The sequence below is a fragment of the Colobus angolensis genome, unplaced genomic scaffold, assembly GCF_000951035.1.
Source record: "Colobus angolensis palliatus isolate OR3802 unplaced genomic scaffold, Cang.pa_1.0 Scaffold531, whole genome shotgun sequence".
Taxonomy (NCBI): domain Eukaryota; kingdom Metazoa; phylum Chordata; class Mammalia; order Primates; family Cercopithecidae; genus Colobus; species Colobus angolensis.
The window spans coordinates 623,548-651,087 of record NW_012118833.1 but is presented as its reverse complement, the minus strand read 5'-3'; the positions used below and the strand labels follow the sequence as shown (position 1 = coordinate 651,087).

Below are 27,540 nucleotides of genomic sequence, written 5' to 3'. Positions count from 1 at the left end.
TTGTATTCATTCCTTTAATCCTCATAACATCCTGAGAAGTTGGGACTGTTTAAACAGATTAGAATGCTAAGGTTTTATGAGGTCACGCAGGGAGCAAGTGATAGAGTCAAGACTGAATCTGGGGTTACTCACCTCCAAATGCTTTCCTGGGTAAAATACTGGCCTCTCCAGACTTAGTTTTCTCATCTTTAAAATGGGTGAATTCCTATTTGGCCTATCCCTGACAAAAAAAAAATTATATTTTTAAAAATATAAACTTTTACACAGATCGATCTGAAAATCAGCGTCCTGCGCCCACTTGGCTCTGGTGCCCTTGATGGAGCTGAAGTCTGTCTGGGGTGGTTCCTGAGTTTTCTTAGATTCCTTCAGGACTGCCAGTTGAACCACCAATGTGTGGAGTTTTACTTAAGCCTCATTTTATAAATCAGACCATTTGATTTGTCTCCCACTAACTTGTCAGAGTTCCAGCAAGCAGGTTTTAGTTCCAGAAGTCAGATGCTTGCCACTGCCAGCCCCCTGAGGTGGGCGTTCTCACCAGCCCATTCCCTGCTGAGCGGCCATAGGCCCATCTCCCAGTCCAGGGCAAGGCCACATTTCCTCAGACCCCTGAGAGCTCCAAAGTCAACCTGTGTGGCTGGGGTGAATACAGGCAAGCTGATGTGGACAGTGGATACCGGTGAACGATAAAAACAACAGATAGCCATGGCAGTCAAGTAAACAGAGTTTGGGCTTATGCTAACAATACAATTGATGGGGTGGGTTTGACCTTTTTTTTGTTTCAAGCCCCACCAAGAATACTAGTGGACCATGTGACATCCCTCAGTCAAAACATGGACGTGACTTGGATTTGCTTTTGAGGGTCAAAGAGAAGTCTTACAGAAGGGGTGTGGAGGAGCCGGAAGCACAGACTCTGGGGGTCAGAAAGATCTAGACTCAAACCCCAGCTCTTGCTTCCAGCTCTGTGACCCGGACCCCCTTTTGCCTCTGCCTTGCTCTCAGTGATTTCTTCAGGGCATGAAGAGGCTGCAGGAAGGGCTTTCTCTGTTCGCCCTCTAAGCACTTGCCACAGAAACTTGGCATTTTTCCATTATTTTTATGTATATGTGCATGTGTATGGAGGGAGATTAGGTTTTTTTAATTTTTTCATTGCATTCTTTTGTTTTGGTGAGTTCTTCTTCATCAAAACCCTGACTTGTGCTTGTTTTGTTGTGCTTCTCTTCCCAGTGGAACACAGCTAAATCATTCTGCCCCACGGAGTGGCTCACTCAGAGTGCCAGATGTGGGTGATTAATAAGCTATAGTTGCCATCATGTTGCATTGTTACTGTTGTCACTCAGTGTGCTGAGCACCTGACTGCACTAACTCATTTAGAATTCAGCCATCTGTGAGGTGCACGCTGTCACCACCCCCAATTTACAGATGAAAATACTGAGACCCTAATAGGCCTGCTCCCAAATGACTGCTCACAGCGTTACTCCCTTGATATGGAGGTGCGGGCAGAACATCCTAGGGCTCTGAATGCCCCCTCCCAGGGGTCCTGCCTGTGGGTCATCCAGCAGCAGCACCTCTGTCCAGTCTCACACTGATGTGAACAGTCTTCTCTGATCTGCAGCTCACAATCTACTTCCAGCCCCACTGTCACCCTCTCCCCACTTGTGTGCCGTGTTCAGTTCTCAGGGACCCCAGAACTAGCCCAAGCAGACTAAGGTTCCCTGGGTTCTAGAATCTTGACAGCTCAAACCACTGGCTTCTCCCTGAAGGGTTTCGACACCACCCCCCCCCCTGACCCCACACCTCCTCCCTAGCCTTTGCTTCCCAGCCAGCCCTACCTCCTTCCCAGGATCTACCAGCTAAGCCACCAGTGACCCTGGAACAGTAAGCTAGCCCCTCCTCTCTGCGCCTCAGTTTCCCAACTTGTATGATGAGGGAGCATAGACAGCAGCAGTTCTATGGGCCCCTCCAGCTCAGACATTCTCCAAACCCCCATCATCTCTCACCTGACAACTGCAGTGGCCTCCTTGGAGTGCTCCCTGGGGGCCACTCTTCCGAGCCCCCAGCCCCATCTGGCTATACACAGCAGCCAGCATGAGCTTTTGAAACAATATTATTTCGCTCCCTGCCTTTAAAACTCTCCTTGACTTCCTACCACACATAGAATACAAGCCAAACTCCTTCTCATGGCCAACAGTGCCCTGCATGACTGGGGGTCACGCCCGGGCTGCCCCTCCTCAGAAGGTGCTTTGAACACAGCCAGCCCGCCAGCCCCTGGCTGCTAGGAGCTGCTGCTGTGTTGCTGATACCATCACTGTATGTATTGATTTCTTACCCAACTGGTGCCTTAACTTCATATTTATGGCTTGCCCTGACATTTCCCTTTTCTTACATGTTCCAAATTATTAAAAACAGCTGCTTTATAATTAATTGAGCGAATCACAGAAAAACACTTTTTTTTTCTCTCTATAAATAATTCCACTTAAACTCTTCTGGGAGGACAAAATGCTGTGACAAGGAACCAGCACACACCTGGCACCTGCTGTCTCCTCCCCAGCCTGGACTTGAATTCATCTGAGCCATCTCTGGTTCTCTCCCCGGCCTGAAACGGGACCTCCATGCTCAGCCGACGTGGGGTCGGTGGAGAAGGGTCGCAGGAGTCCTGAGCAGCTTTTGACTGCTCGTTCTGCCTGTCTGTGGACTGCTTCCCATGATTTCACCACTGCCTTTTGTATGCCGAGCTCTGTGCCCTGTCCAATGCTGGGGTGGGGTGTGCCAGGGGAAGATATCACTCCTGCCCCAGAGGAATCACAGTCTTGTTTTCCAGATGGACACTTGGAGACCCAGGCAACCAAGTGGTGTGATGCAGAGCTCAGGGTGGGGTCACAGGAGAGCCTTGTGTGGAGGCTGGCGGGCAGCCTTCCCACAGCAAGACCCCCACCAGTGAGGTTTGCCGCACAAAACGGGTGACCAGCTGCCCCAAGAGTCATCTCTCTGTGTTCCCTGCAACGGGCTCTGCTGAAGCCAGCATTTTCTGTGTGGATAGACTCTGACATGGGAGAGGCTGGGAAGTCCCAGACCATGAGTTGGCATCTTGGGTGGGCAGCGACTTCACCCTCTGGAGCAGTAGGAACCCCTTGTGACTGTCAGAGTTTGCAGACTTGCACGCTTGACAAAGCATTACAAAGCATGATGGCTGACAGTGACCTCAGAGGTGATCACATCTAAAGGGTGACATGGATGTGTCTTGTGTGCTTGCTGTCATTGACCCCCAGCTCTTGTCCCCGGCAGTCACTGTATTTCAGTCATGGCACTGAATCTGCCCTCAGAGTTCTCTTGGGATAGCCATTGCCCCAGGCAGCCACTACCAGTTGGTTGCAGTCAGCCCTCAAGTTGAAGCCAGTTTCCCACCTCTGATCTATCCAGTGCGACGCTCTCATTTTATAGACACTGGCAAGGGAAAGGGCACTGAAAAGCCACAGCAGAACACCTATCTTGCACCCCAAGTTTCTAACCTGCTACTTCATTCCTTTTTAGATCTTTCCCTACCAAGCCCTACCAAGTTCATTCACTCGGCAAATGTTTACTGAGCACCTACTGTGTGCCCAGCTTGTTGGTACATCCTGGATACAAGAGGGCGCCTGGCATAGGAGCCCAGCGTTCAGTGGAGAGACCTGTAAACACAGAACACAGAGGCTGGTGGGAGCCACACTCACTGCCACCCTCACGGGGGAGAGCAGAGACCCTGCCGCCCCAGACTCTAGGGATCCCCCTGCATCTGCTTTTCCTGATTCTCAGGGCTTTGCCCATGGTACTGAGGGCCTGTGTCCTCTTTAATCCTTCCTGCCATCCCAGGCAGGCAGATTGCAGGTCCCTCTTCAAGCTGGTGCTCTTGAAATATTGTTCATCATTTATTCAGCAGGTCCAGGAAGATGCTGTTAATGAAACTTGTTTCTTTATTGTTCAAGATAAGGGATATATTAGATGTGCTGGACTTAACATAACACTTTAACATTGTTGGAAGCTGACTTTCATGGCCATTGTTCCTAACAAGAGAAGACTGGTGCCTCACAGCCCTTGAAAGGACAAGGGCCCATAATTACACAATTAGGCTCAAACATCAGTTTACAACTTTTTTTTTTTTAATGTAAGCAAACTTCACTTTTCTGCCTAGTTCATGTTTTTTCTTCAGTTTTCATTCACAACTTCCAAACCAGATAACTTCTTAGGAGGAATATTAGAGGGTTTGAAATTTACATAATGAACAAATGCCTCCACCCCAGAAGACAGCCCTGTACCATCCATGACTCAGTGTCAGAGTTTCACCGACCACCCACCTTGGCTGGCTGAGAGCTGGTGGCCTGGCCCATGCCTCCACATGCAGTCTGCACAGGTGGGGTTATGTTGATACTCAGCTGAATAGGTGGGTGACAAAGAAGGACACTGTCCACCTCCACTGGAGCGCATCAGCACTCATTTCTCCAGTTGCTCTGGAAGCATCCAGGACAGGTAGGGTTAGCTGGCACTTTATTCTGCTCCCCCTGTGACACTGCAGCTACCCTCATGGCTGGTATGCCCCACAGCCTGGCTCTCCTGGGTCTCCTGTTGAGGTGAGCAAAGACCTTGAGAACAGGCTCTCGGCCATTTCTCCTGTTTCCTGACCCCACCTTCAGCTCACCCCGTCAGACCTTACCAGGACAAGGAGATGGTACCTGGTGCCCATCTCAACATATAGCCTGGAGTCCATTTATTCCACGAGCAGCATCTTGTAACTGAACACAGTAGTCAGTGAAGCAGATGTGGGCCCTGCCCTCACAGAGCTTACAATTCCCCTGGGAAGAGAAACAGTCATCAAGGAAACAAACCTGTCTAATTACAATTAAGTGCTGTTAAATAAAATCATGTTAGGATGAGAAAAACTTGCTTTAGGTTGGGAGGTGGGGGTGGTCAGAGAAAGCCTTATCTTGGGGGTTAAAGTGAGACTGGAAAAATAAGAAGGAGCCAGTCTGGCAAAGACTCAAGTCCAGGAGGAGCCAGTGCCGAGGCCCTCTAGTGGAAAAGAGGCTGGTGTGTGTGCAAAGCCTCAAAAGGGATGAGTGGAGGGCAGGGGGTGAGGCTCAGGGGAGGAAGGACCTTGACCCCACGTAGATTTGTAGATAGTGTTTGGAATGACGGAGAGAGAACCCTAACTCCCAACCCCAGACGGAGCTCCACCGTGGGGGCTGTATTCATTTCCCAGGGCCGTCATAACAAAAGCATAATCACAGTTCTGAAGGCTGGGAGTCTGAAATCAGGGTGCTGGCAGGGTTGGTTTCTTCTGAGGTCCCTGCTCCTTGGCTTGTAGATGGCCGTTTTCTCCCCCTTTCTTCACATGGCCTTCCCTTTCTGTGAGTCTGTGTCTCAATCTCTCCAAGGACGCCAGTCCTATTGGATTAGAGCTCATCTAATCATTTTAGCAGAATTACCTTTTTAAAGACCCTGTCTCTAAATACGGTCACATTCTGAGGTCCTGGGGGTTAGAACTTCAACCCATGAGTTTTGGGGGAACACAGTTCAGCTCCTAACAGGGAGCTTCCCTGCTGTCCTCTGAGATGGAGCTTGTGGATCAGCAGATTTTGAATGCTGCAGCAGGCTGAGGAGCCCAGTCCCACTGCTTGCTCCCTGCTCCCTCTTTGTTGAAAGGAATGATTCACAGGTGTTGATGGGCGTCAACGACAAAAGGGCACCAAGCAGACTTTCTTACTGAAGGTTAGTCAGAAGCCTTCCTCGCGTGAGTTAGTGGTGTTAATGCAGGGTCCTAGAATGACCTGGAATCTCCAGCGGCCCACACTCTCGGAAATCCCCTTCATCGTTCATCATTGCGGCGGAATCTGCAGAGTTTAGGCAGGGAAGTGAGTTCACTGGCCAGGACACAGGAGAGCTGGCCAAACTGACCCTGCCCCTTCAGGGTTTTCTCCCAACCCCTAGCAGAACCCCTTGCTGGAGAGAGGCCCAGAAAGGGTAGTGCTGAATTTAGTGGCGTGGACTTACGACCAGCCGTCCCCAAGACCCCTGAGATCAGTGTTTCTTCAGCCTCCAGGGCTAACCTGCTGAGGGCCAAGGTGCCTGCATACCCACAGACCAGCCTCCAGTCACTGCCTCCACTTTATGGTAAAGATCAAAATAACTACAAGGCGGGAAATGTCCTAGAGAAACTACCTTGAAATTCAGAAAACATGAAGCCAGGCTTCATCTAATTAAGATGACATTTTAAAAAGGGGGGAGTGGGGGGAGGCTTGGGTGGCATTTTAAATTGCAAGCTGATTGTGCAGCCTCTCTAATTTTGCTTCTGAGCAAAGATTCCAATTGGACCAGAAAACAGGACTTCAAAGGCACTGCCTACTGCTGGCCAAGGAAAGGGAGTGAAAAGGGCAGCGTGGGGCCTCGGGCACAATGTGGCTGGGAACTCTGGGCAAAGGCTGGGGGCCGCGGGGGGCTGCAGCCCTTGGGAGCCTGCTGTGCCTCTGAGGAGATCAGTGGAGCCGCTCCTGGGAGGAGAGCTAATTGAGGTAGCGACTTCTCCTTGGAGAGTGTACTTTGGTCCACCCCGGCCCATCTTGGGGGCAGTCACTGGGCAGAACTCTGGCCTGGTGGTCCCAGGCATGCCCCCACCCAAGTCTCCCCCTGGAGCTACAGAAACAGGGCTGGTTCTTATGCAAAGCGCCCAGTGCCCTCTCCAGGAGGTGGCTGCTCCCTTCCGGAGACTTCTTCCTGCCAGCCTCTAAGATTCACCAGGCGGAGAAGGCCAGCTCCCTCCTTCCCAGAATCCCGGGAAGGGTAGCCCCAGTCCCTTTCAGCTTGGAGGGCAGTGGATGGGCCTCCATGTTGGTAGGGAGATATGGTGGCCAGCTGGCCTGGGAGATGAAGCATCGGCCCCCAGAGGCTCCTGCATGTCTCTCCTTTTTGTGCACCATAGCTTGTCTCACAAAGCCAGCTTCACTTGGCAGATTTTGTAGTTATTATTATTACTCATTCTACTGACATGGATCTGGGCACATGCACACACCCCACGATTTAAGTGCTCCACAGTCAGAGAGCCCATTCCCCAGACCCTGGGTTCTCACAGGAGCCCTGGGAGGAGAGCATGGCAGGGAGAACACCATTTACAGTTGAGGAAACTGAGTCACAGGGAGTCACATAACTAGCCCAGATCCTCTGAGGCCACACCCTGGCACTTCCCACAAGTGTTGTGACCTTGCTGGAGTCACTGCTTCCCACTTGACATTTCCTGGTGGAGCCACCGTGATGTGTCTTCCATTCCCTCTGGCCACTGTCTCTCTCTCAGCAGAGATCTTTCCCCAGCCCCTCCATAGGAAGGATGGTGAGATGAGTGTGAGCTAACAGATGGGAGGAGTCGAAGGAGCTGGTGGGCAAGGGACCTTGCTTGGTTCTTCCATGGCGGCCAGTGGGGAGCACGCAGGGTTCCACTGTGGCACCATTGAAAGACTCAGTGGTGGAGGAGAGGGAGATTAGGAAGCCAGTCTGGAGCTGCTGCCCTCATCCATGCAGGGAGGCAGGGGTGTCCTTGCAGGGTAAGAAGAAGGGACAGATTCACACCTTCCTGAGGGTAAATGACCTTGGGAATCAGCCAGCTACAGGAAAGGAGGAAGAGAAGAGTGGAGCCAACTTTGGGGTCCCCAGCCTGTGTCATGGGAAGCACAGAAATGCCATTGGAATAGAGGCTGTGTGTCCCCAAAGAGTGGTGTGGGCTTTCCTGGGGCACACAAATGACCTGGCAGTTTATACAGACCAACATCTTTTGTTTTAATAGTTTTATTATTTTAGTGTATATTAGAAAAATTAGCACACAAACCTCCGGTTTTGTGGATATTGTGGCCTAGGATAAGCTGGCTTTTTTTTTTTTTTTTTTTGAGTCCAATTTAATAACATTTTTAAAAATATTGAGTCAGCCGTGGTGGTGACGTGCTGATAGGGCAGAAAGCTGGAGAATGAGGCAGGAAGGAATGTGATGCTGGAGGCTTGGATGGGAGACCAGGAGGGGAGTCCTCCTGGGGACACATTGAGTGGAGTCTGAAAGGCCAGTGACCCAGAGACTAGGTAGGGGCTATCCAGTTGTCCTCTGCACAGAGGAAGATCAGGCAGGATCTGGCTCAGGGAGATGACTCGGGAAAGCAAGAAGGGGTTTGAGGACTGAGCCCTTGGGAACATTGGCACCTAAGTGTTGGGTGGCGGAACGGGACCACAGTGGAGACAGAGGAGGGCTCACAGCGGACTGAGGTGAACCGGCACCCACGAGGCTGGGCGCCCAGAGAAGGGGAGAAGTGGGCGTGATGGACTGGTGAGGGAGGCAGCAAGACAAAAGGAGGAGGAGTGGGAGGACAGTGGTTTGAGGGGGAGGCCGGCTCAGAGGATGGGTTAGGATGGAGGGGCCAGAGGCCCCCACCCCCACCTTTTCATCAGGTCAAGTCTAACTTGGGGTGAACGGTACAGAATTTCCTTCTGGGGGTTTCCCTGAAGTTCATGTGGCTGGATGGGGCTTTAGAGGCTTGGGAGGAAGCAGTCCTGGACTTGGTTTCTGTGGCTCCCTGCAGGCTCTCTCCCAGGCACGGGAGACAGCCCCCTTCCCACCTGCCTCACTGAAGCTCAAGTGCTCTCCTAGCTGCTGTGGGGACAGGCAGGCAAGGCGGGGTCCCTCTTGCTGCTTCTCAGCTCCCTTCTACGAGGACAGTGGCCACTAGGAGACCAGAAGTTACCATGACAACAAAGCTCCTTCACAGAACAGAGCCTCTGGGCCCCCTGCAACCGTGTCCAGGATATTTGAGGTGATCTTCTTCTGTCAAAAAGCATGAGGCCCCAAGTTGGCTTTTAGAGGTGGGGAGAGATGGTAGGAGGAGGTAGGGACAGATTCATGTTGTCCGCTCTCCCACCCAGCCAAGGAACGTGTGGATGCCCCTTCCCTTCCCATAGGATGCCACACACTCCTTGGGGAGTCCACCAGTGAGCTCATTCCACCTTGAAACCAAGACCAAGGAACCAAGGGTGGGGACAAGGACAGAGAAGGGAGCAGGAGGTCTGTGGGCTTGGAAGCCTGGACTCAGTGGCATGACCAGATCGCTGCTGGCTGCCTGCAAGCACTTTACATTCCCAGCCAATCAGGGTTGTTCTCAGGCCTCACAGGACCAGAAGCCAAGGCCCTTCTGCTAGGAGAAGAGGCAGGTGAAGTGTGCTGCTTCCAGTCCCACCACCCAGGGGCCAGACCCGGACCCTCTGCTCCTGTGCATGCCGCTCTGCTCCCTGAGAACTGAAGAATGTGCAGCCGTGCCTGCTGTGCTGGGTGCTGGGGCAGTGCTCCCCAGAGTGGGGAAAGGACGTCAGTTTTAGCTGGCATGATGGATTAACATGTTGATTTTTATCTCTATATTTGTGAATTCATTTTCATGGATATTAGAAAAAGATAAAAGCTGGCATATTAAATACATCCTTTCCCAGACATTGTTGGTACTAAATTTCCTTTTGCTTGAAATAAATTTCAGTAGAAAAAGTCTGAAGAAAAATATTAGGTCAGATGCAGTGGCTCATACCTATAATCCCAGTGCTTTGGGAGGCCAAGACAGGAAGATCACTTGAGGCCAAGAAGACCAGCGTGGGCAACACAGTGAGACCCCATTTCTAAAAAAAAGAAAAAAGAAAAAAAATCAGCAGGACATTGTAGGCTCCCGTAGTCCTAGGTAGTCACAGGAGGCTGAGACAGGAGGATTGCTTGAGACTGGGGGGTTCAAGGTTATAGTAAGCTATGATCTTGCCACTGCACTGCAGCTTGAATAACAGAGCAAGTCTCCATCTTTAAAAAGAAAAGAGAAGAAAGGAAAAGAAAGAAAAAGAAAGAAAGAGAGAGAGAGAGAAAGAAAGAGAAAGAAAGAAAGAAAAAAGGAAAGAGAAAGGGAAAGAAAGAAAAATATTAAGTAAATTAAAGTACAGGTCATATACAAACACAGCAAAAATTTAATGATCATTTATTGAGTGCCTATTATGTGCCTGCAGTGTTCTGTGGATACAGTGGTGAACAAAAATTATGTGAGTAACTGAGGTTTGAGAGATGCTGCTGTGGAGCATGACTTTTACCCTTTTTAGGGCGAGTATTGGCACAGCACAGATCTCTGAGACTCCAGAAAACTCATCTGTGCTCTTTCACCAGCTTACAGCCTTACTGAGAGGGCACTCTACTGCTCACTAAAGCATTAGAAGAGGGACCGTACTCAGTAATCCACAATGTAGGATACACAGAGGTCAGATGTCAAATAGAGAACAAAAGCCAGGAGAGGAAGGACAATGGCAGCATGTGTTAGTAAGAGTGTCCCTAGCTGCTATAACAAATACACCCAAAATGTTTCATGGTTCAGATGCAGTAGGTTATTTCTTGCTCATCTACTAGTCTGGGGCAGGTGTTCTTGGTAGGTGGGTGGCTCTCCTCCACACAGTGACTCATGGACCAACACCTTCCGTCTTATGGCACTACCACCCCCTAGGATTTTGTCATAATCTGCATACAGGAGACACACTCACATCTTAAGAGCCTTGACCCAGAAGTGGTATGCTTCACGTTCACATTTCATTGATTTCAACTTGGTTACATGGCAGGTTGTGGCCTACAGAAAAGTTCCCAACTAGCAGGCCATGAGAGGGCTGAGATCCAGTGCACCTTCCGTTTTCTAAGCCTTACAACCTGCAGAAAGGAACTCCTTTTTTCTAACTACTGGCTGGCTCTATCTACCCTGGCCAGGGTGTGGGGCTTGGGAGTGGAGATGGGGGAGAGAGGCATGGAAGAGGGTAAGAGGAGTGACAGAGATGAAGGAAAGCAAGAAATGCCTTGGAGGGGAGTGGAACCTGAGCCCAGGTGGCACTTGGTGGCCTTGTAGTTTCAGAGAGTGAGTGCCAACCTGAGCCGGTTCCCCTGCCCCACTGGGTTAGGAGCTGCAGGGCTGACCTCTCACCTAGCGAGCCCTGTGCAGCTCTCTCCCAGCAGACGGCAGAGTTGACACCCTTCCCCACCTGGGCCTGAGCCCATGCCTAGAGTCACCCAGTCTGGCAGGGAAGATGAGGATGGCAGGGCTAAGTAAAGGCCATGCACCCTGATCCCAGACCTCAGAGAAAGCTGTCGGGGTGATGGTGCCTTGGCTGGAGCAGGCCACCCACCTGGCCCAGTGCTGAACTGAGAACCTGAGGGACACATCCTCTCCCTCCTCCCTCCCTGCTAACATAGCCTGGCAGATGAGTACCCGGACGCTTGGCTCAACCCCTGACCCCCTGTACCCCAGGAGCCAGACTCTGGGAGTCAGAGAAGCTGGCATCCAGCCCTGGCTCCACTGTGCTGTCCACCTCCTGCCCCACCCAGCACAGCCCGCTGGGACCTCCCTGCCTGGCTCAGCTGCTGCATGGCCATGGGCGCCACTCTGCCTCACCTGTGTTTTAGTTGATAGGAGTATTTGTCACCCTTGTTTTTACACCTGTCGCCATCCCACCTGCCACGTGTAAACACTACCAGCATCAACACGGTAACGCCAGTTCCCCCGGGTGGGCACCAGCCAAGCCCTCTGGGAGCTGAGGAGAGCAGGTAATAGCAGCTGGAGAGGTCCCAGGGGCCAGCCTTCCCTCACCCTGCCCTCGGGGAGACAGGGCTGCCAGGCTCTGGGCCAGCTCTGCCCCTGGCTTACTGATGGCCCCACCTCCTACTCCCGGGCCTCCATTTCCTCTCAGAAGACGAGGCCACTAAATCACAGGGAAGCAGGGCTGCACAGGGCTGGCGATGTGGGCTCCGGAGTCAGGCGGCTGGCATTCAATCCCAGCTCTACCACCTACTGGCTGAGGGACCATCGGCAAGTCTCATAACTCATCCGATCTTCAGTTTGTCTGAGTATAAAATGGGGGAAATGATAATACTCCATCAAATGGAGTAAGGCTCCTGGTAAGTGCTCGCTAGACACTGGCTACTGTCATGATCTCTTGGGGTCCCTCCTTGACACCAGGCCCCTGAGTGCATGTGTGGTTGTATGTCTGTCTACCTGAGCCTCAAGGCTCGCAGCAAACACTGAAGCGGCCACGGCCTGGGCTTGCTGTATCCTGCTGTATCTCTCTGGACTGGTCGGCTCAGCCAGCCCTGACCCCTGAACCCAGAGGTCCTTCCTCAACCCCAACCCTGACAACCTTCCTGCCAGCACTGACTTTCTGCAAAGACTCATAATTCTGGATTTCCTTCCTAAGGTGGTGGCTGTAGCCGAAAGCCCCACTCCCACCCATGAGAAGGTCTCCTGAGAATGAGCCACACCTCCACAGGTGGAGGCCTTGCCATCCAACCCTGGGATGTGCTGCCCAGGGCCTTCCAAGTGGGACGCATGCCACTGCTCTGTGAGATGAGATGGCTCAGTGGGACAAGGCTCACACATTTAATAGCATGGGCTCACCGAGTTGAAAAGTGGTTCCTTCTTCTCTCTCAGCTTGTCTGAGAACCTCAAAAAAGAAAGTCTCAGGCTGGTGCTTGGACCCTCATAACACCTCTGAACCTATCTCCTAGGTCAACAGAGAGCAAGGCCTCAAGCCCAGAGCCTTCAACAGGCAAGGGATCCAGAGAATTTAGAATCCTATTCTGCTCTCATTATAGTTATTCTTATGGGTATTTTCTATTTAAAATACTTTATTCAAATTCTTCACTTATCATAGGGATATGATGTTTATAGGGTAAAAAGATGTGTCAAGGAAAAACAATAGGTATTGCCCATTAGCTGATGCAGGACTTTGGCAGAACTTGTGAACATATTAGAGTATGATGTTTGGGAAAGAATGCTCTTGTCCAGCAGCTCTTAAACATTTTGGTTTATACTCCTAAAAATTATCAAGGACCCCAGTAAGCATTTTGTTTATGTAGGTTATATCTATCAATTTTTATTATATTAAAAATTAAAATTAAGAAAAATTTAAAATATATATTTGTTTGAAAATAACTATAATAAGTCCATTACACATTAATATAAACAAAATTGTTATGGAAAAGTACTGTATTTTTCAAAAATATTTTAATAAGGAGAATGTCATCGTTTTACATTTTTGCAAATCTCTTTCATGTCCGGCCTGATAGAAAATGGCTCGGTTCTCACATGTGTCTCTGCTGTCTCTCTGTTGTGATGTGTTGTTTTGCTTGAAGAAAAATTTGGCCCCACACGAACAGGGAAGGAGTATTTTACTGGCCTTTTCAGATAATTATTCTTTGAAACTCCCAGAACTTGGCAAATGGTAGTTTCTTAAAGGAGAGTTGCAATGTGGAATCTGAAAGTGTTATCAATGACCCTTCTTTTATTACTTTTTTTGAGACAGGATCTGTCTCACCCAGGCTGGAGTGCAGTGGCACAATGACAGCTCACTCCAGCCTCAACCTCTGGGCTCAAGCAATTCTCCCACTTCAACTTCCCCAGTAGCTGGGGCTACAGGTACACACCACTCCCAGGTGGCCACCACGCCTGGCTAATTTTTTCTAATTTTTTGTAGAGATGGAGTCTCACTGTGTTGCCTGTGCTGGTCAATGACCCTTCCCTGTTCTGTTACGTTAAAATTCACTGGCCTACCTTGCACTTTGAATGGATCTCTTACCATGAATGATTTTTAACATCATTTTGGTCATTTGGAAAATATTGGTTCATGAGTTACACAGATATGAATGTTGACACATTTCAGCGTCTTACACCAAAAACTCACATTTGTTAATATCGACACTGATCTTTGAGAAAAGCTTTAGGTATTGGGAAGTTATCAAGTTTACAATGGTAAACACGAGTCTTCCACAATTCTGGGTTTTCACTTGAAAGCCAGAATTTTATAATTTTGGTCACAAATGCGTCAGTGATTTTCTTTGAAATCGTGCCTCACTGGTTCATTTTTGGGAGAACTTCTGCCAGAGACCCCAGTCTGAAATCCCATTGCTGGCCTCTCAGGAAAAGCAGTGTCCCATGAAGGAAGGGGCAAGTCCAGCTTGCAACTCAGCCTTTCCCCAATACAGCCACCACCCTTACATTTGCAGCATGGGTTTTGTGCCTACTTCCCATGTCATCATCACACAGAATTGTAAGACATGTACTCAAGAGTGGAATTTTTTTCAAGTCGTAATTTTTACTCCTTCACCAACGACGTTCTTCAGTCCAGCCAGCATTTGCTTTCTAGGTCATAGAGGGTGCAATGGCAGCTCTGCAGTCCGGCGCCAAGTCCAGTGCCGGCGCCTGGCTTCTGGCTAAGGGGACCACAATTGTATCTGCTGCTGCTACTTTTGCACCATCCATGCAAATGTTAACACTGTTAGGAAGGCAAGTGACATCTTAGTTTTGTTATGAAAATAGTTTTGGGCTGGGTGCGGTGGCTCAAGCCTGTAATCCCAGCACTGTGGGAGGCCGAGACGGGCGGATCACGAAGTCAGGAGATGGAGACCATCCTGGCTAACACGGTGAAACCCTGTCTCTACTAAAAAATACAAAAAACTAGCCAGGCAAGGTGGCAGGCGCCTGTAGTCCCAGCTACTTAGGAGGCTGAGGCAGGAGAATGGCATAAACCCGGGAGGCGGAGCTTGCAGTGAGCTGAGATCCGGCCACTGCCCTCCAGCCTGGGTGACAGAGCGAGACTCTGTCTCAAAAAAAAAAACAAAACAAAAATAGTTTTGATTTCATGGACCCCCCTGAAAGGATCTGAGAGACCCCTCGAGGTCCACTGACCACCCTTTGAGAACCACTGATCTAGCCAATCCCTTCCTTATGCACTGGGGACACTAAGACCCCAGGAGGAGAAAAGACTTGCCCAGGGTCCCAAAGCCAGTCAGAGGCAGAGACCTGAAGCCCAAAGCTCTGAGATCCTGGAAGCAACATGATCTGCACCTTTTCTAACAAAACAGTATCTGGCCACTCCGATGAACGGCACAGGAGCCAGTGTCCCTGGGGAAGGGACAAGGAGGCAAGAGGGATGAACCAGCCTGGGGAGAGGCACCAGTTGGCCAACCCTGTCAACTTCAGGACTTGCCCATTCCCACCCTGCACCTTGTGTGTTGTGCTGCAGCCTCCATCTTTTCTCTTCCATGGCTGTGTTGCTAATGTCTCACAGCCGAGGCGGCTGTAATTAAACTATTCACCATCGTCACTTCGTGTTCTGAAGAGATGAGGTTGGCCATTATCATTTTTCTTCTCTTTGAATGAGCTCTGTGTGGGTAATTTCATTCTGCCCTTGTTCATTTCTTAGAAATTTCATCTATCCAATTTAGTTCTTTTTTCCTATCTTAGAACATTGGGCTCAGGGGAAAGGAGGTGGAGGGTTAGGGCATCATAGATTTGGAAATTTCTGTCTCATTCACCTTAAAGCTTGTTTGGGACAGGATAGTGCCTGCTTGATGGTGCGGCTATCCAGAGAGCCCCCACCCAGGAGAGATACCCAGGAGGTGTAGAACGGGGTTCTGGACCCGCCAAGGGGAGAAGGGCACCAAGAGAAAGAGGCACCACTTAAGGCTGTCCCAGAAGGGCAGTGGTTGAAGCTTTGGACAGACGGCGTCCCCACCCCTTTCCTGGTGGTCAGAAGCCTTGCTGACATAAAAACACCCCTGCCCCTGGGGGCCCAGGACAGGCTTCTGTTGCTGATGAAAGTGAGCAGGGGCCAGGCACAGTGGCTCACACCTGTAATCTCAGCACTTTGGGAGGCTGAAGCAGACAGATCACGAGGTCAGGAGTTCGAGACCAGCCTGGCCAACATGGAGAAACCCCATCTCTACTAAAAATACAAAAATTAGCCGGGCATTGGTGGCAGGCACCTGTAATCCCAGCTACTCGGGAGGCTGAGGCAGGAGAATTGCTTGAACCCGGGAGGCAGAGGTTGCAGTGGGCCAAAGATCACACCACTGCACTCCAGCCTGGACAACAGAGTGAGACTCTGACTCAGAAAAAAAAAAAACATGAGCAGGGCCTCCATCCTGCATTTCCTCTCCCCGCCATGCCCTGCCAGGCCTCCACTAGCTCCTCTAGGGCCCCCATGCCCACTCTACACAGATGTTGGCAGGACTGACAACCCCCCTGGTCCTGCAGGAAGAGGCCAGAAGCCCAGGCCACACAGAAAATGTGAATGTCCCAGGCCCCAACACATGAAAGGCCTGGCATTTCCTCTGCCAGGCTGTATGAGGAAATGTTTCCCCCCCATCAGGGCTGCCCCAGGATGGACACTGGCCTGTCCACCAGGGCAGGGCACCCCCTCATAGGCATGACCAGCAACCTGGCCAAGAGGCTGTCTGTGCTCGAGCCCCTGAGCCATCTGTGTGCCCACAGGGTGGCTGTCGTAAGTTTAACGTTATAGGGCTGCACAGCCCTACTGCTGTCCTCAGGCCCTGCTGATGGCTGCCAGGGCATCTGGTGCCTCCAGGACCCACTGTTGCCCGTCAAGGCCCTCAGTGTTGCCTGAGTCTCACCTTACCTCTCTTTAATTCCCTCCTCACCTCTCGAGGAGCCCCCGGGAAGACCCATGTCTCGCAGACACAGCCCGTCATGCCACCATCCACAAAGCTGTTCCTCCTGAGGCCCAGACCCTGCCTCCTTGGGGTGGCCTCCCCCCTCTCTAGCTGGCGCTGATGGATCTGATGTCCCTAGTGGACTGCAGGCATGGGCACGGCAGGGTCCAGGCCTGGCAGTTCTGTTGCCAGCACTCAGCCCTGGGCTTCACACGGAGATGTCCTCCGGTCTGTGGGGAAGGAAGATTCCTAGGTCTAGCCCTGGCTTCTGCTTAACTGGGCCCAGGGCCAGGGATGGGAAACTGCACCAGCAGCTGACAAGTGGTTTCTGGGTGAAAACTTTCAAGTGTGCGGGAACCAGTGACAGGGCCTCAGAGGATTTGGGCCACAGTCGCCTTCCCACCCCCTGGCCCCTGGTTCTGGAAGGAACATAGTAAGCAGCTTCTGTCTAGGAAAAACCTGCTTCTCAGTCATTGGAAGATCCCTGAGTTCTGAGGCTGAAAAGGAAAGAAAGTTAGGATCAAAAAACCCAAGCCTTCTTTACCTCCACAGGAGGCAGCCTGGGTCCAGGGAGGGAAGGTTCTCGGAAGGGCTTAGGACAAATCCTGGGGAACCCAGGATTTCTCAACGCAGGTGGAGACTTCAGGAAAGCCTTCCTTAACACAGCCACAGACCCCTGACACCGAGGGGACCATGGGACAGAGGCAGGGAAAGCCACAGGGGCTGCTTTCCCTCCACCCTGTTGTGTTCAAGGCACCAACTACAGGGCTGGGGAGATTCCCTTTATGTTGAATGTGAAAGTCCTTAAAGCCCAGACCCTACTGAGTGTCTGCCACCTAGCAGGTGTAAATGGATACATAGTAGATGGGTGAATGGATGAGTGGATCAAGGAGAGAATGACTGGATGGGAGGCGAGTTGGATCAAACAGGAGTGGATGAGTAACTAAGGGATAGATAGATGCCAGGGAAGAGTGGAGGGGATGGTGGTGGATTGGGAGGGATGTGAGTGGATGGATGAACTAGGGTGGCTGATGAGTAGATGGGTAGGTGCACAAGGTTTGATAGGTAGGTATCCTGGGTAGGTGGTACAGGATGTGTGGCTGGCTGGCGGGAGACGGGATGATGGATGGATTTGAAAGAAGAGAGTGGGAGGATCATCATCCTAACTGTAAAAGGAAAGCAAGATTAGAGATGGTACTGAATCCTTGGTTCTGCTGCAGGATCTTTTCAGGGAACCAGGAAGGTTCCCTTCCCTAAAGCAATGATGGGTCCATGAGGTCCCCTTCCTCCTCGAGAGACCCTGTGAGCTGACAACGTTCTGTAGGTGCAGGCCTTGCTCAGACTCCTAAGCCCAAGCGAGGAAAGAGCCACAGCTGCCAAATGCCTGCAGCACCCCAGTTGTTGCCACTACCAAAGACTCATCACAAATGTCTAACGTGCCCCCGGGGTGGCGATTTGGTACCACTTCCACTGAGAGTCACAGGCAGAGAGGCATCTGCCAGCCCAGGGCCAGGAAACCAGACCCCCGCCCCGGAAGGGAGTGCTCCCCACTATTCTGAGACCCAGCTGCAGAGAGGGAGGGGCAGGGCGCTCTCTCCTGTGCCGGAGAGAATGTGACGGTATTTCCTCAGATGTGCAGGCCTGGGTGGGATCGCTAGTTACTAAGTACCCAGAATTCTCTGCCAGCTGGAATTGTAGTGGCCAGGCTGGGCCACCAGCGGCTGAGGTCTCTCTGCCCCTTCCCATTGAAGAGCAAGTCGGCAGCCCAAGGAAGGCAGCGATGGCCGCCGGGCCCGGCCCTGCAATACCTGGTCTCTGGCTCGGCGGGTCTAGCTCACTGCTCCCTCTCCCGTTGGCCTGTGCACTCCTGCCCCCTGGTGGGTACAGGGACAACTACAGTACGTGGGGCAGGGTGGGGCCAGATGGAGGCTTTTTCCGTGCAACTGGAGGACTGGGTTTGTGTGTGTGTGTGTGTATGTGTGTGCGTGCGCGCGTGCATGTCTGCAGACTCACACTTCACTTGGCCTAAAAGATTAGAGATGGAGGAAAGCTCTGAGTGATCCAAAGCAGCTCCTCAAATGGAAGGGGTTATTATAATAATTACTATGATTATTGTTATCAAGATTATCATGCTTGCCTAGAAAGTCTTGTACAAAGCGGGCTTATTTTGTGTCAGCTTGTTGTTTGTGTCTGAGGCATTTCATCTTTGCTTATAATAACTAACATTTGCAGGCTTCTTTCATGTTGCAAAGCTGTGTCACATCCTCAGCCCGTTTTATCTGCACAAACAGCCCTGTGCAGTGGGAAGTAGTGAGAGAACAGAGGCTCAGAGGTTAAGTGTTCTGTTCAAGGTCACAGGGCTAAAAAGATGCAGAAGCCAGGATTTGAACTTGGGTCACACAATGAAAATCCCTGTTCATTTCCTCATCATATCCTTGGCACCTCATCCCTTGAGAGAGAAGAGGCCTTTTATTAGGCTTTAGCTCCAAGCCTCTTTGCCACTGATATTTGCTGAAAAGCTTACATTGCCATGAAGAGAAGGGAAGGGTTTTGAAGACTCAAGTGTTAGAAGTGCAGTTTGCCATCCCGGTTTCACACAAAGAATATATCTGGGCTTTTCCAAGTCACTGCAGTATCTGACGTGTGAGTGGAGAATGTAGTCTTCTATCCTTGTCGCTAAGGTTCTCTTGGTCACTATCACCACCCCTGGGGTGTAGCACAGGACAGACAGGCATCTGCTACATCTCTGAGAAGCAGGGAAGGAGGTGCTATGGCAGTAGAAGCTGGTGCAGGGGGACTGTCTATGTCCTGGTGGGTAGGAGCTGGGTGCACAGGGATCAGGGCCCTGACTGGGCTCTGGGAGCCTACACCCCTCCTCGGAGCATGGGTTCTATCTCCGGGGACCAGCTGGCTGACTGGAGAGAGCTTTCTGGAAGCAGCATCCCTCCCTCCTGGGCACCATGGGCTGTTATACTGATTGTCACCGGGATACTACTTCCCCAGCACACTTGTGACCAGCCGCCAGCAGCACATATCCTCGTGGCAGGACACAGGGCCTGTGTGCCAGGATAAGGGACCCCCTGTGTACTGCCAGTTCCGGAGCGTCACTACCCCACCACCTCCCGGGCATCTTGCTCCCCAGCAGCAGCCCAAAGCCACCCACTTCTGGGGGACACCTCTACCAACTTCCCCACCCTGTCTCAATGCTGGAATGTCCCCTGGGCCCTGTCTCCACAGGCCTCTTCCTCTCCCTGCCCACCCCTTTCTCCAGCTGCTCACAGGTGCAGTGCAAAGTTTACATAGGGGGTTCTCCAGAGCCTCGAGGTTCCCCCAAAATGCCTCACCTCCACCATGGCAGCTTCGAGCCATTTATTTGTCAGCATTAAGAATGAGATATCATTTAACCGGAAAGACTGTACTGGTTACTATGAAAAAATATGTTCTTGCTGTCTTTAAATCACTGATGTGGAAAAGTGTCCTGTAGGTGGCCTTGAGAAATGACAACCTGCCCTGGCCTCCTGATCCTAAACCCACAAGAATGGCATCTCACTTACTATTAATGCTCAGAAATGCGCAGCCCCAGCCATGCCCTAAAGAAGAGTCCCATCCTCCTCCCGTGCCCCCGATCATCATGAGGGTGGGCAGGTTGCTCTTATCTCTATGTGGCAGCCCTGGGCAGCCCATGAGGTGGAGCCATGTATACTCATCCATGAGGTGGAGCCATGTATACTCATCCACTGGGTGGGCACCAGCGCAGCCCACCCCTCAGGGCCATCCCTGTGCTCACTTCCCTCCGTTTGTTCACACAACAGTCTTGCAAAGAAAATGATGGTGCTGTCATCCCCATTTTGCAGGTGAGAACACTGAGCCTCAGAAAGGTGATACCCCTTGCTCAAGCTGGAAGCTAAAGCTGGAGCTCAGGTCTGGGTGGCTCCTGAATTTGCAGTCTGAAGCCCCCAGAAGACTGCATGGAACAAGACTAAAAGTCCAAGGAGGGAGTGAGCAGAGGAGGTTCCTCAAAAGGTGTGGGGTGGCAGGAAAGTCAGATGTTGGATTCCATGGTGGATTCTAGCAGGCGCAGAATGATGAGGTGGGGGCATTCTGGGCCCTTAATGACTGCAAAACCCATCCCACCTGCACCTGCACACCTGAGGAAACGCAGTCAGGTTTTTCCTCACACACAGCAGAGAGCCCCTCCCCTCCTCTCTGTAGCTGGGCCTCAGACCCACGGGGACAGTGGTGGGAAGAGGGGCCCGCTCCTTCATGCCTCAGGCAGACACGCATATCCATGAACTCCTTACAGGACGGCCTGCTACTGAATCCCCCAGACTGCCTTTAGTGTGCAGCCTGTGGCCGGTGCTCACAACACAGCTAGTGCCTTGCCAGTCCCATGGGAGAGAGAGGGGCCGCCCCCACAGGAAACACCACACGGCATGTGGGCACTGTGCATGGGGTGTGGTCAGATAGTAAGAGAGGATCGGATTCAGATGCCGGGAAAGCCAGTGGTGCTGCAGGAATGGGAGGGGTCTTCCTGCAGGAGGTAGGCCCCACATTAGCCTTGGCAGATTAAATAGGACTATGTGGGGTACAAGTGCAAAAATAAACCAAACAAACAAACAACATATCCTCCACTGGATTTTTCAAAGCAGGGGGTTGATTGACTCAAGTAACTAGAAAGCCCAGAGGTCTCTGTGGCCACAGGCACAGCTGGATCCAGGCATTGACATGTTCTCCTGACTCAGGTGCCTCCCTCTCAGCTCTGCTTTCCTCACTGATGGCTGCACACTCAGAGGGGCCCTCCCTTTGAGAGCCTCTCTTTCCTAATAGTTGCCACAAGTGTCCTGGGGCTGGCTGGTACTGGAGACTGATTGTTAGTCTAATTTGACAAATAGGGATTCTTTGCCTAACCCAGACTGTTCACAGGCCAGTGAGATGGGTTGTCCAAGCCTAGAGCATGTGTCTACCCCTAGAATCAGGGGAGATTCAGCTCAACACAAACCGCTCAGACTGGGTTGGAGAAGGGTGCTTCCCTTCTGGGAACTAGGGTTCTTCTGCCAGAAAACAAGAGAAAAAAGCCACAGAGGCGGAGAGGGCAGCTGCCCGGCAGAGCAGGGCTGGGCAGAGAGGAGCAGGCAGGCCTTCACTACCACCTGGAAGCAGTCATTGCTGTCTCTCCTGCAGCACTGCTGGGGCGGGAGCACACAGTGAGTTTTCTAAAGAAGTCAGCTCTAGCAGTCTGCCCTGCATAAACGCTCACAGGCCAGACCTGGGATCTTCATCCATTCAGGCTACTATAGCAGAATACCACATGCTGGGTGGCTTATAAATAACAGAAATTTATTTCTCACAATTCTGGAAGCTGGGAAGTTCAAGATGAAGGTGCTGGCAGATCAGCGTCAGGTGGGGGCTACTTTCTCGTGGACAGCCCCTTCTTGCTGTGTCCTCACGTGGTGGAAGGGGTGTGGGCCTCTGGGGCCTCTCTTATAAGGGCACTAACCTGCTTCGTGAGAGCTCCACCTTTAAGACCTAATCACCTCCCAGCGACCCCATCTCCAAATGCCAGCATCTTGGGGGTTAGGATTTCAGCATAAGAATCTTAGGGGGACATAAACAATCAGACTACAGCACCTGGTGAGTCTGCCCAGAGGACATGCGTGTGTTTTGTCATGTGTCATATGGCCTGGGCACCCAGGCATGCTCTGACCAGCAAGAAACAGCAGTGTGATGGGGCCGTAGCAGAGAGAACGGTGCTAGAAAATACCCCCACACACACACCCCATAGGCCCAGGAGGAGCCTTGGATAGGAAATTCAGGCTCAGTGTGAGCCCCGTCCCCCAGATCCCTAAAAGCAGGCAGACAAAGGAGCAGGGCCTCCCCTGGCTCTAGTAATTGCTTGTGAAGCCCGCCACCCTCCTTTGTGCTGGCAAAGCCCCTCCTTCCCCTCAGGCCTGGCCCTTCCATCCTATGCATCTCCCTCCTGTCTGCTTGGGGGCTAGGTTAGGTGCCAGTTAGTTCTCAGCTCGGGTCTCAGGCGGCCAGGTCTTGTCTGAGATGTCAAGTCCAGAGCTGCTGGCTGTGGCACATAGAGGAGGCTGACTTTGAGTCCAGGCTCTCCTTACTGGCGGTGTGATCTTTAGCAAGCTGCCTCACCTAAGCGGGATACCCACCTGCCATAATCACTAAATGAGATACAAACTGACAAGAGAAACTGGGGCCAGGCCTCATATTAAAATGCCAAGGATCCATACATCCTGGAAATGTGGCTAAGCACCAGCTCTCTACCAGGCACTGTGTGAGGCCCAGTACCATGAGAAATCAGGAAACGATGCCTGCCCTGAATACCCGGCACATACAGCACCAGCTGTACCACGGTGTGTTGTGCACTGTGGGAGCAGGGAGGTGGGCTTCCCTGAGGAGGTGACATTTGAGATAGGGTGGGACGGAGACCAGAGTGATCTGGGCAGATGGAGCACCTTGAGGTGGGATTGCCAGCTTATTTGGGGAACAGGAGTAAGGCTGTGTGACTGGAGCCCCATGAGAGGGGGAAAGTGGGAGGATGTCAGGACAGAGAGCAGGCAGGGGCTTCGTAGGCCCCAAGGAGTCTGGAATGCAGGAATGATGGGCAGCTGTTGAGAGGAAGAGCTATACCCATTAGGATTAAGTTTAACTGAATACCAGAGACTCTGGAAATTATGCCTTAAATAAGACAGAAGTTGAATTTAAGTATTAAGAAAATACACACTGAAGATAGTGTGCGGATGACTTCAGATAGTATGGAGTCTGGTCCTTGACCTAGGCTATTTTTGGATCACTGTTCCACTATCCCTAGGGTGTTGACCTTGTCTTCATGATCCCATTTATCTGCTAGAGCTCCAGCCATCACATCCAAGTTCCAAGCATTAGGAAAGAGGGAATGAGAGAAAAAGGGTGCCCCTTACCTTTAAAACAACCTTTCCTGAGGCCTTACTTCACTTCAGCTTACCTGTCATTGTGCAGAATTTGTCACATGGTCACAACTAGCTGTAAGCAAAAAAAAAAAAAAAAAGAAAAAATCAGCCTTCTAGTTGGATATCAGTGTGCCCAACTAAAAATTTCTGGATTCTTTTTGTAAAGGAGAAGGGGAGAATTTACATTAAGAGGAAACTAATGGTCTCCTGCTGTGTGAGGAACAGGCTGAAGAGGAGAAGGACCGAGGCAGGGAGCCCTTGGGAGGGAACCATGGAGGCCTGGACTCAGAAGTAGGGGAGGAGATGGGGAGGAGCAGACAGCTGAAAGCAGATTTAAAAGAGGAACCGCAGGGCACTGGGCATAGGAAGGTGCAGTGAAATCAAGCAAGTCTCCCGGTCTTTGAGTTTGAGGAGTTGAGCCAATATGGAAGACAGGAGAAAGCAGAAAGGGCGGGGGGCCAGGGGGTGTTGCTGCCAGCACAGGACCCCTCCCAGCCCACAACGGGAAGGCCTAGACCCCTGGGCTGTCTGCTGGAGAATCCCAGGAAATCATCTATCCCAGATGTCCCCAAGCTGTAGAATGCATCCTACTGCAGTGGGACCCATTAAATTCCAGGCCACACATGGAAGCTCAAACGTGGGAGCACAGTAGGTTTGTGGCCTCGGTTTGTAAATTGCACCCTCTTGAGTGTCCTCCTGCAAAGCCTGTTGTGGCTCTGGGGCCCCCACGTTAGCATGTGATCCTCAGGTCCAGGGAAGGTCTTGCCACATAGGCGTCCCCTACCCTGCTCTCGGGTCCTGACTTGTTCTGACTCAGGTGCTCCACAGATCTGCAGAAACTGTGAAGGTGGGGCCCAAAAAAGGAAGTTTGGAAAACTCTTGCCAGGTCCACCACCCGCATTCCTCAGATGGGAAAGTACCCCAAGATTGCCCGAGGTCAGCCAGGCGCGAGGAGCAGGATCGCTGCAGGTCCCTGACTCATAGTCCTTGCACTGTTTTTAGCCCCAGGTGGAGGCGCCGCCCCTTCTCACCCACCTATTGCTGCCCTGAGTCATCCCTGCCCGCCTGGGGCACCTAAAGCCCAGGCCCCAGGGCTGGCTTTCCAGGTCATTGCTGCCAAGGGGGCTTGGACTATCTTCATGCCCAGTGAGGGCAAAGTTGGACCCTAAGGACTGGGGTGTTGGGGATACTGACCTTTGGGAGCTGGGTCAGGTCAGCATGGGGACTTGGCCTTCCAGCCTCTGCACCATTGTAGCTTCCTTCCCAGGACAGGCAATGGGAGGGGGCACAGCTGCCAGAACTTTCTCACCGCCCTTCTGCAGTGGACAGGCTCTGACATGTAAATGGCACCTTAGCTAGACAGCTCAATTCTGGAAGAGCCTTGGCCTCACACTTCTGTGTAGACCTTTTGTTGGCCACAAAACTCCCAGATGCTGACCTCATTTTCTTTGTGTCTCTCCCATCCCCAAGGATGCCTGCAGACTTTCAGTACCTCCCACTCACTTCTAGAGCCACGTGCCATGGGCTGGGCAATCAGTCTCTCTCCTCTGGCCTAATCAGAGGGTTGGGAGTTGAAGGGGTTTGCGGCAGAATAATTGTCTAATAATAATACTGCATGCAGCCGGGCACTGTGGTACACGCCTGTAATCCTAACACTTTGGGAGGCCAAGGTGGGTGGATCACCTGAGGTCAGGAGTTCGAGACCAGCCTGACCAACATGAAGAAACCCCGTCTCTACTAAAAATACAAAATTAGCTGGGCGTGGTGGCACATGCCTGTAATCCCAGTTACTTGGGAGGCTAAGCCAGGAGAATCTCTTGAACCCGGGAGGCAGAGGTTGCAGTGAGCCGAGATCATGCCACTGCACTCCAGCCTGGGCAACAAGAGCAAAACTCCATCTCAAATCAATAATAATAATGCACACATGAATAAAATATCCCAATTCTGGAGAGCCTGTGAAATCGAGGAGATGGTAGGCCTGGTGTATGCCACTCCCAGACCCCAGTGGGGTCTCGGTGTCTCTTCTTGGCTCCAGGACTCATGCAGGCTGAAACCAGGGGTAAGGCAGCTGGAGGAGGGCCCCCAGCTCCCTGCCTCCACCTCCTCCAGTGCTGAGCATCTTGTCTCGGGCCTGGTAATAGTCAGGGTCTCTGTGAGTGTGAGTGGCAGAAACTAACGGGACGGGGCTCACAGGCCAGGTCACATGAAGGGTCAGGGGATCCAGCCTTGGGGACCTAAATACCATGACACTTCCCTGCTTCTTTCTGGTAGCTTTATTCTGAGAGGCTTCTCCATGGGTTGGGGGACACTGGTCTCAGTGATACTAGTGGCTCTAGGGCCACATCCTCCTAAGCTTCCCCGTTTGAAAAATCTCAGGGAAAGACTACAGGTGGCCCAGCATGGTCACATGCCTACCAGCCACCTCCTCCACTCATCGACCTTCTTCCTTGCCTTGGCATCTCATACCTGGTTCCCAGGGCCTGGTATGGACTGGAAGCTGGCCTGGGCTCCACAGGACTCAGGGTCCAGCACACTCCTGGCCCAGCCCTGTGCTCCCAGCCATGCCTCTCCCTGTTGCTGGGACATCTCGCAGTGCCACTCAGCTGGTGCACACCCTGAAGCATGGTGCCCCGGGCAGGCAGTGGTCACTAGGCAGGGATGTTCTCAGGGCCTGCTAGGATTCAGCCAGGGACAGAGGGGCCGCTCAGGTGGTGGTCAGCTCGCACTTTGGTTAGGAGAGTGGTCTGAGCAAAGTCCTGTCAGCCACAGAGACATGTGAAGAGCAAGAAGACAGGGTATGTCTGGTGCCGGGGCTGAGACAGGGGTTTGCTGTCCTCAAGACAGCATCTAGAGGTTTAGGTTCCTCTAGAAGCTTCCCTGAGACAAGGATTTGGGTGAGACAAGGAGTTTATTTGGGAGGTCATTTCAGGAAGCACCGAGGCAGTGGGGAAGCCACACAGGAAGGGAGGGAAGCCATGAAGGGGAACTGACAGGTGGCCTGCCACGTTGGCAGCTGGGGCTCCATCCTGTGGGATCCTGTCTGACTGTGTAGCTTGTCTCAGAATTGCCTCCCTGGGAGGGCAGGGAAGCTGGGGTATTTGCCCATTCCTGTCTGTACTGGGCACCGACTCCCAAACTGTGCAGCCAGCTATATCCCCAAGGCAGTGAGCTCCATGGGCAGAGGCAGGAGGGTGGCCCGGGGCAGCACCTGCTCTGCTCTCACCTACTCCGAGTTGGACACTAAAGGCTGTGGCTGCCTCCGACGGAGTACAGGTCTTCCTGGGCAAGGCCAGTTCAGCTGTGGTCTAGACCCCTCTACCAGGCACTGTCGGCCATCCAGGGTGCTCTCGGCACAGAGGGGTGTGATCACAGAGGGTGGGCCTGGAGTCCAAAGGCACCTCATCTTGAGTCCCAGCCCTGCCACTCACCATCGGGTTGTGAAGTGAGTGTCTTCCTCTCTGTGGCCCTCAATTTCCCCACTGTGAAGTGGGGATGGTAATACTGTATTAGCTGTGCCACAGCAATGCCGTCTAACAAGCCTCTCCTAAACCCAGCCACTTAGTTCTGCTGCAGATCAGAGACCCAGGGCAGGCTCTACTCTGTCCCGTATCCCACCCCCAGGCCACCAGCTCCCCAGGTCCTCTTCCCAGGATGGATGACAGAGCCTCATGGCGATGGCAGGGCCCATGAGGACCAGCAGAAAAATGGCCTCTCGAGCTGGCACAGTGCCACTCCTGCACCATTCTGTGGACCGTGGCGAGTCCTGTGCCATACTCAACATCAAGCAGACAGGAAATATACTGTGCCTTTAGCAGGAGGAGCTGAAGAGGCACAGGACAACGGGTGTGGGCAGAGGAGGGGTGAAAGGCCCAATGACACAGCTCCTGCCACTCGCTCCTGAGGTGGGGGAGGTTCTGAGGACAGAGTGTGTCCACCAAATCCTTTGTACACTAAGTACTACTCCCGTGTGCAAGGTGGCAGTGACAGTGCAGTCCTGGGATGTCTCCAGGAGCCTTCTTGTCTTCAGAGACTACCACACTCCTGGTTGTGAGGTTACATGCATGTGATTGTAGTCTTTGCAAACAGGTG

General features: G+C 52.1%; 1 protein-coding gene and 1 long non-coding RNA gene across 3 annotated transcripts in view; both read left to right on the top strand.

The window, feature by feature from the left end:
* Nucleotides 1–27,540, top strand: part of GNAO1 (guanine nucleotide binding protein (G protein), alpha activating activity polypeptide O) — a 166,821-nt gene that overhangs the window by 109,379 nt on the left and 29,902 nt on the right. The window lies entirely within an intron of this gene.
* Nucleotides 139–2,421, top strand: LOC105525408. The gene is made up of 2 exons (XR_001003917.1): nt 139–713; nt 1,225–2,421. It is a non-coding gene; the product is annotated as an uncharacterized LOC105525408 (long non-coding RNA).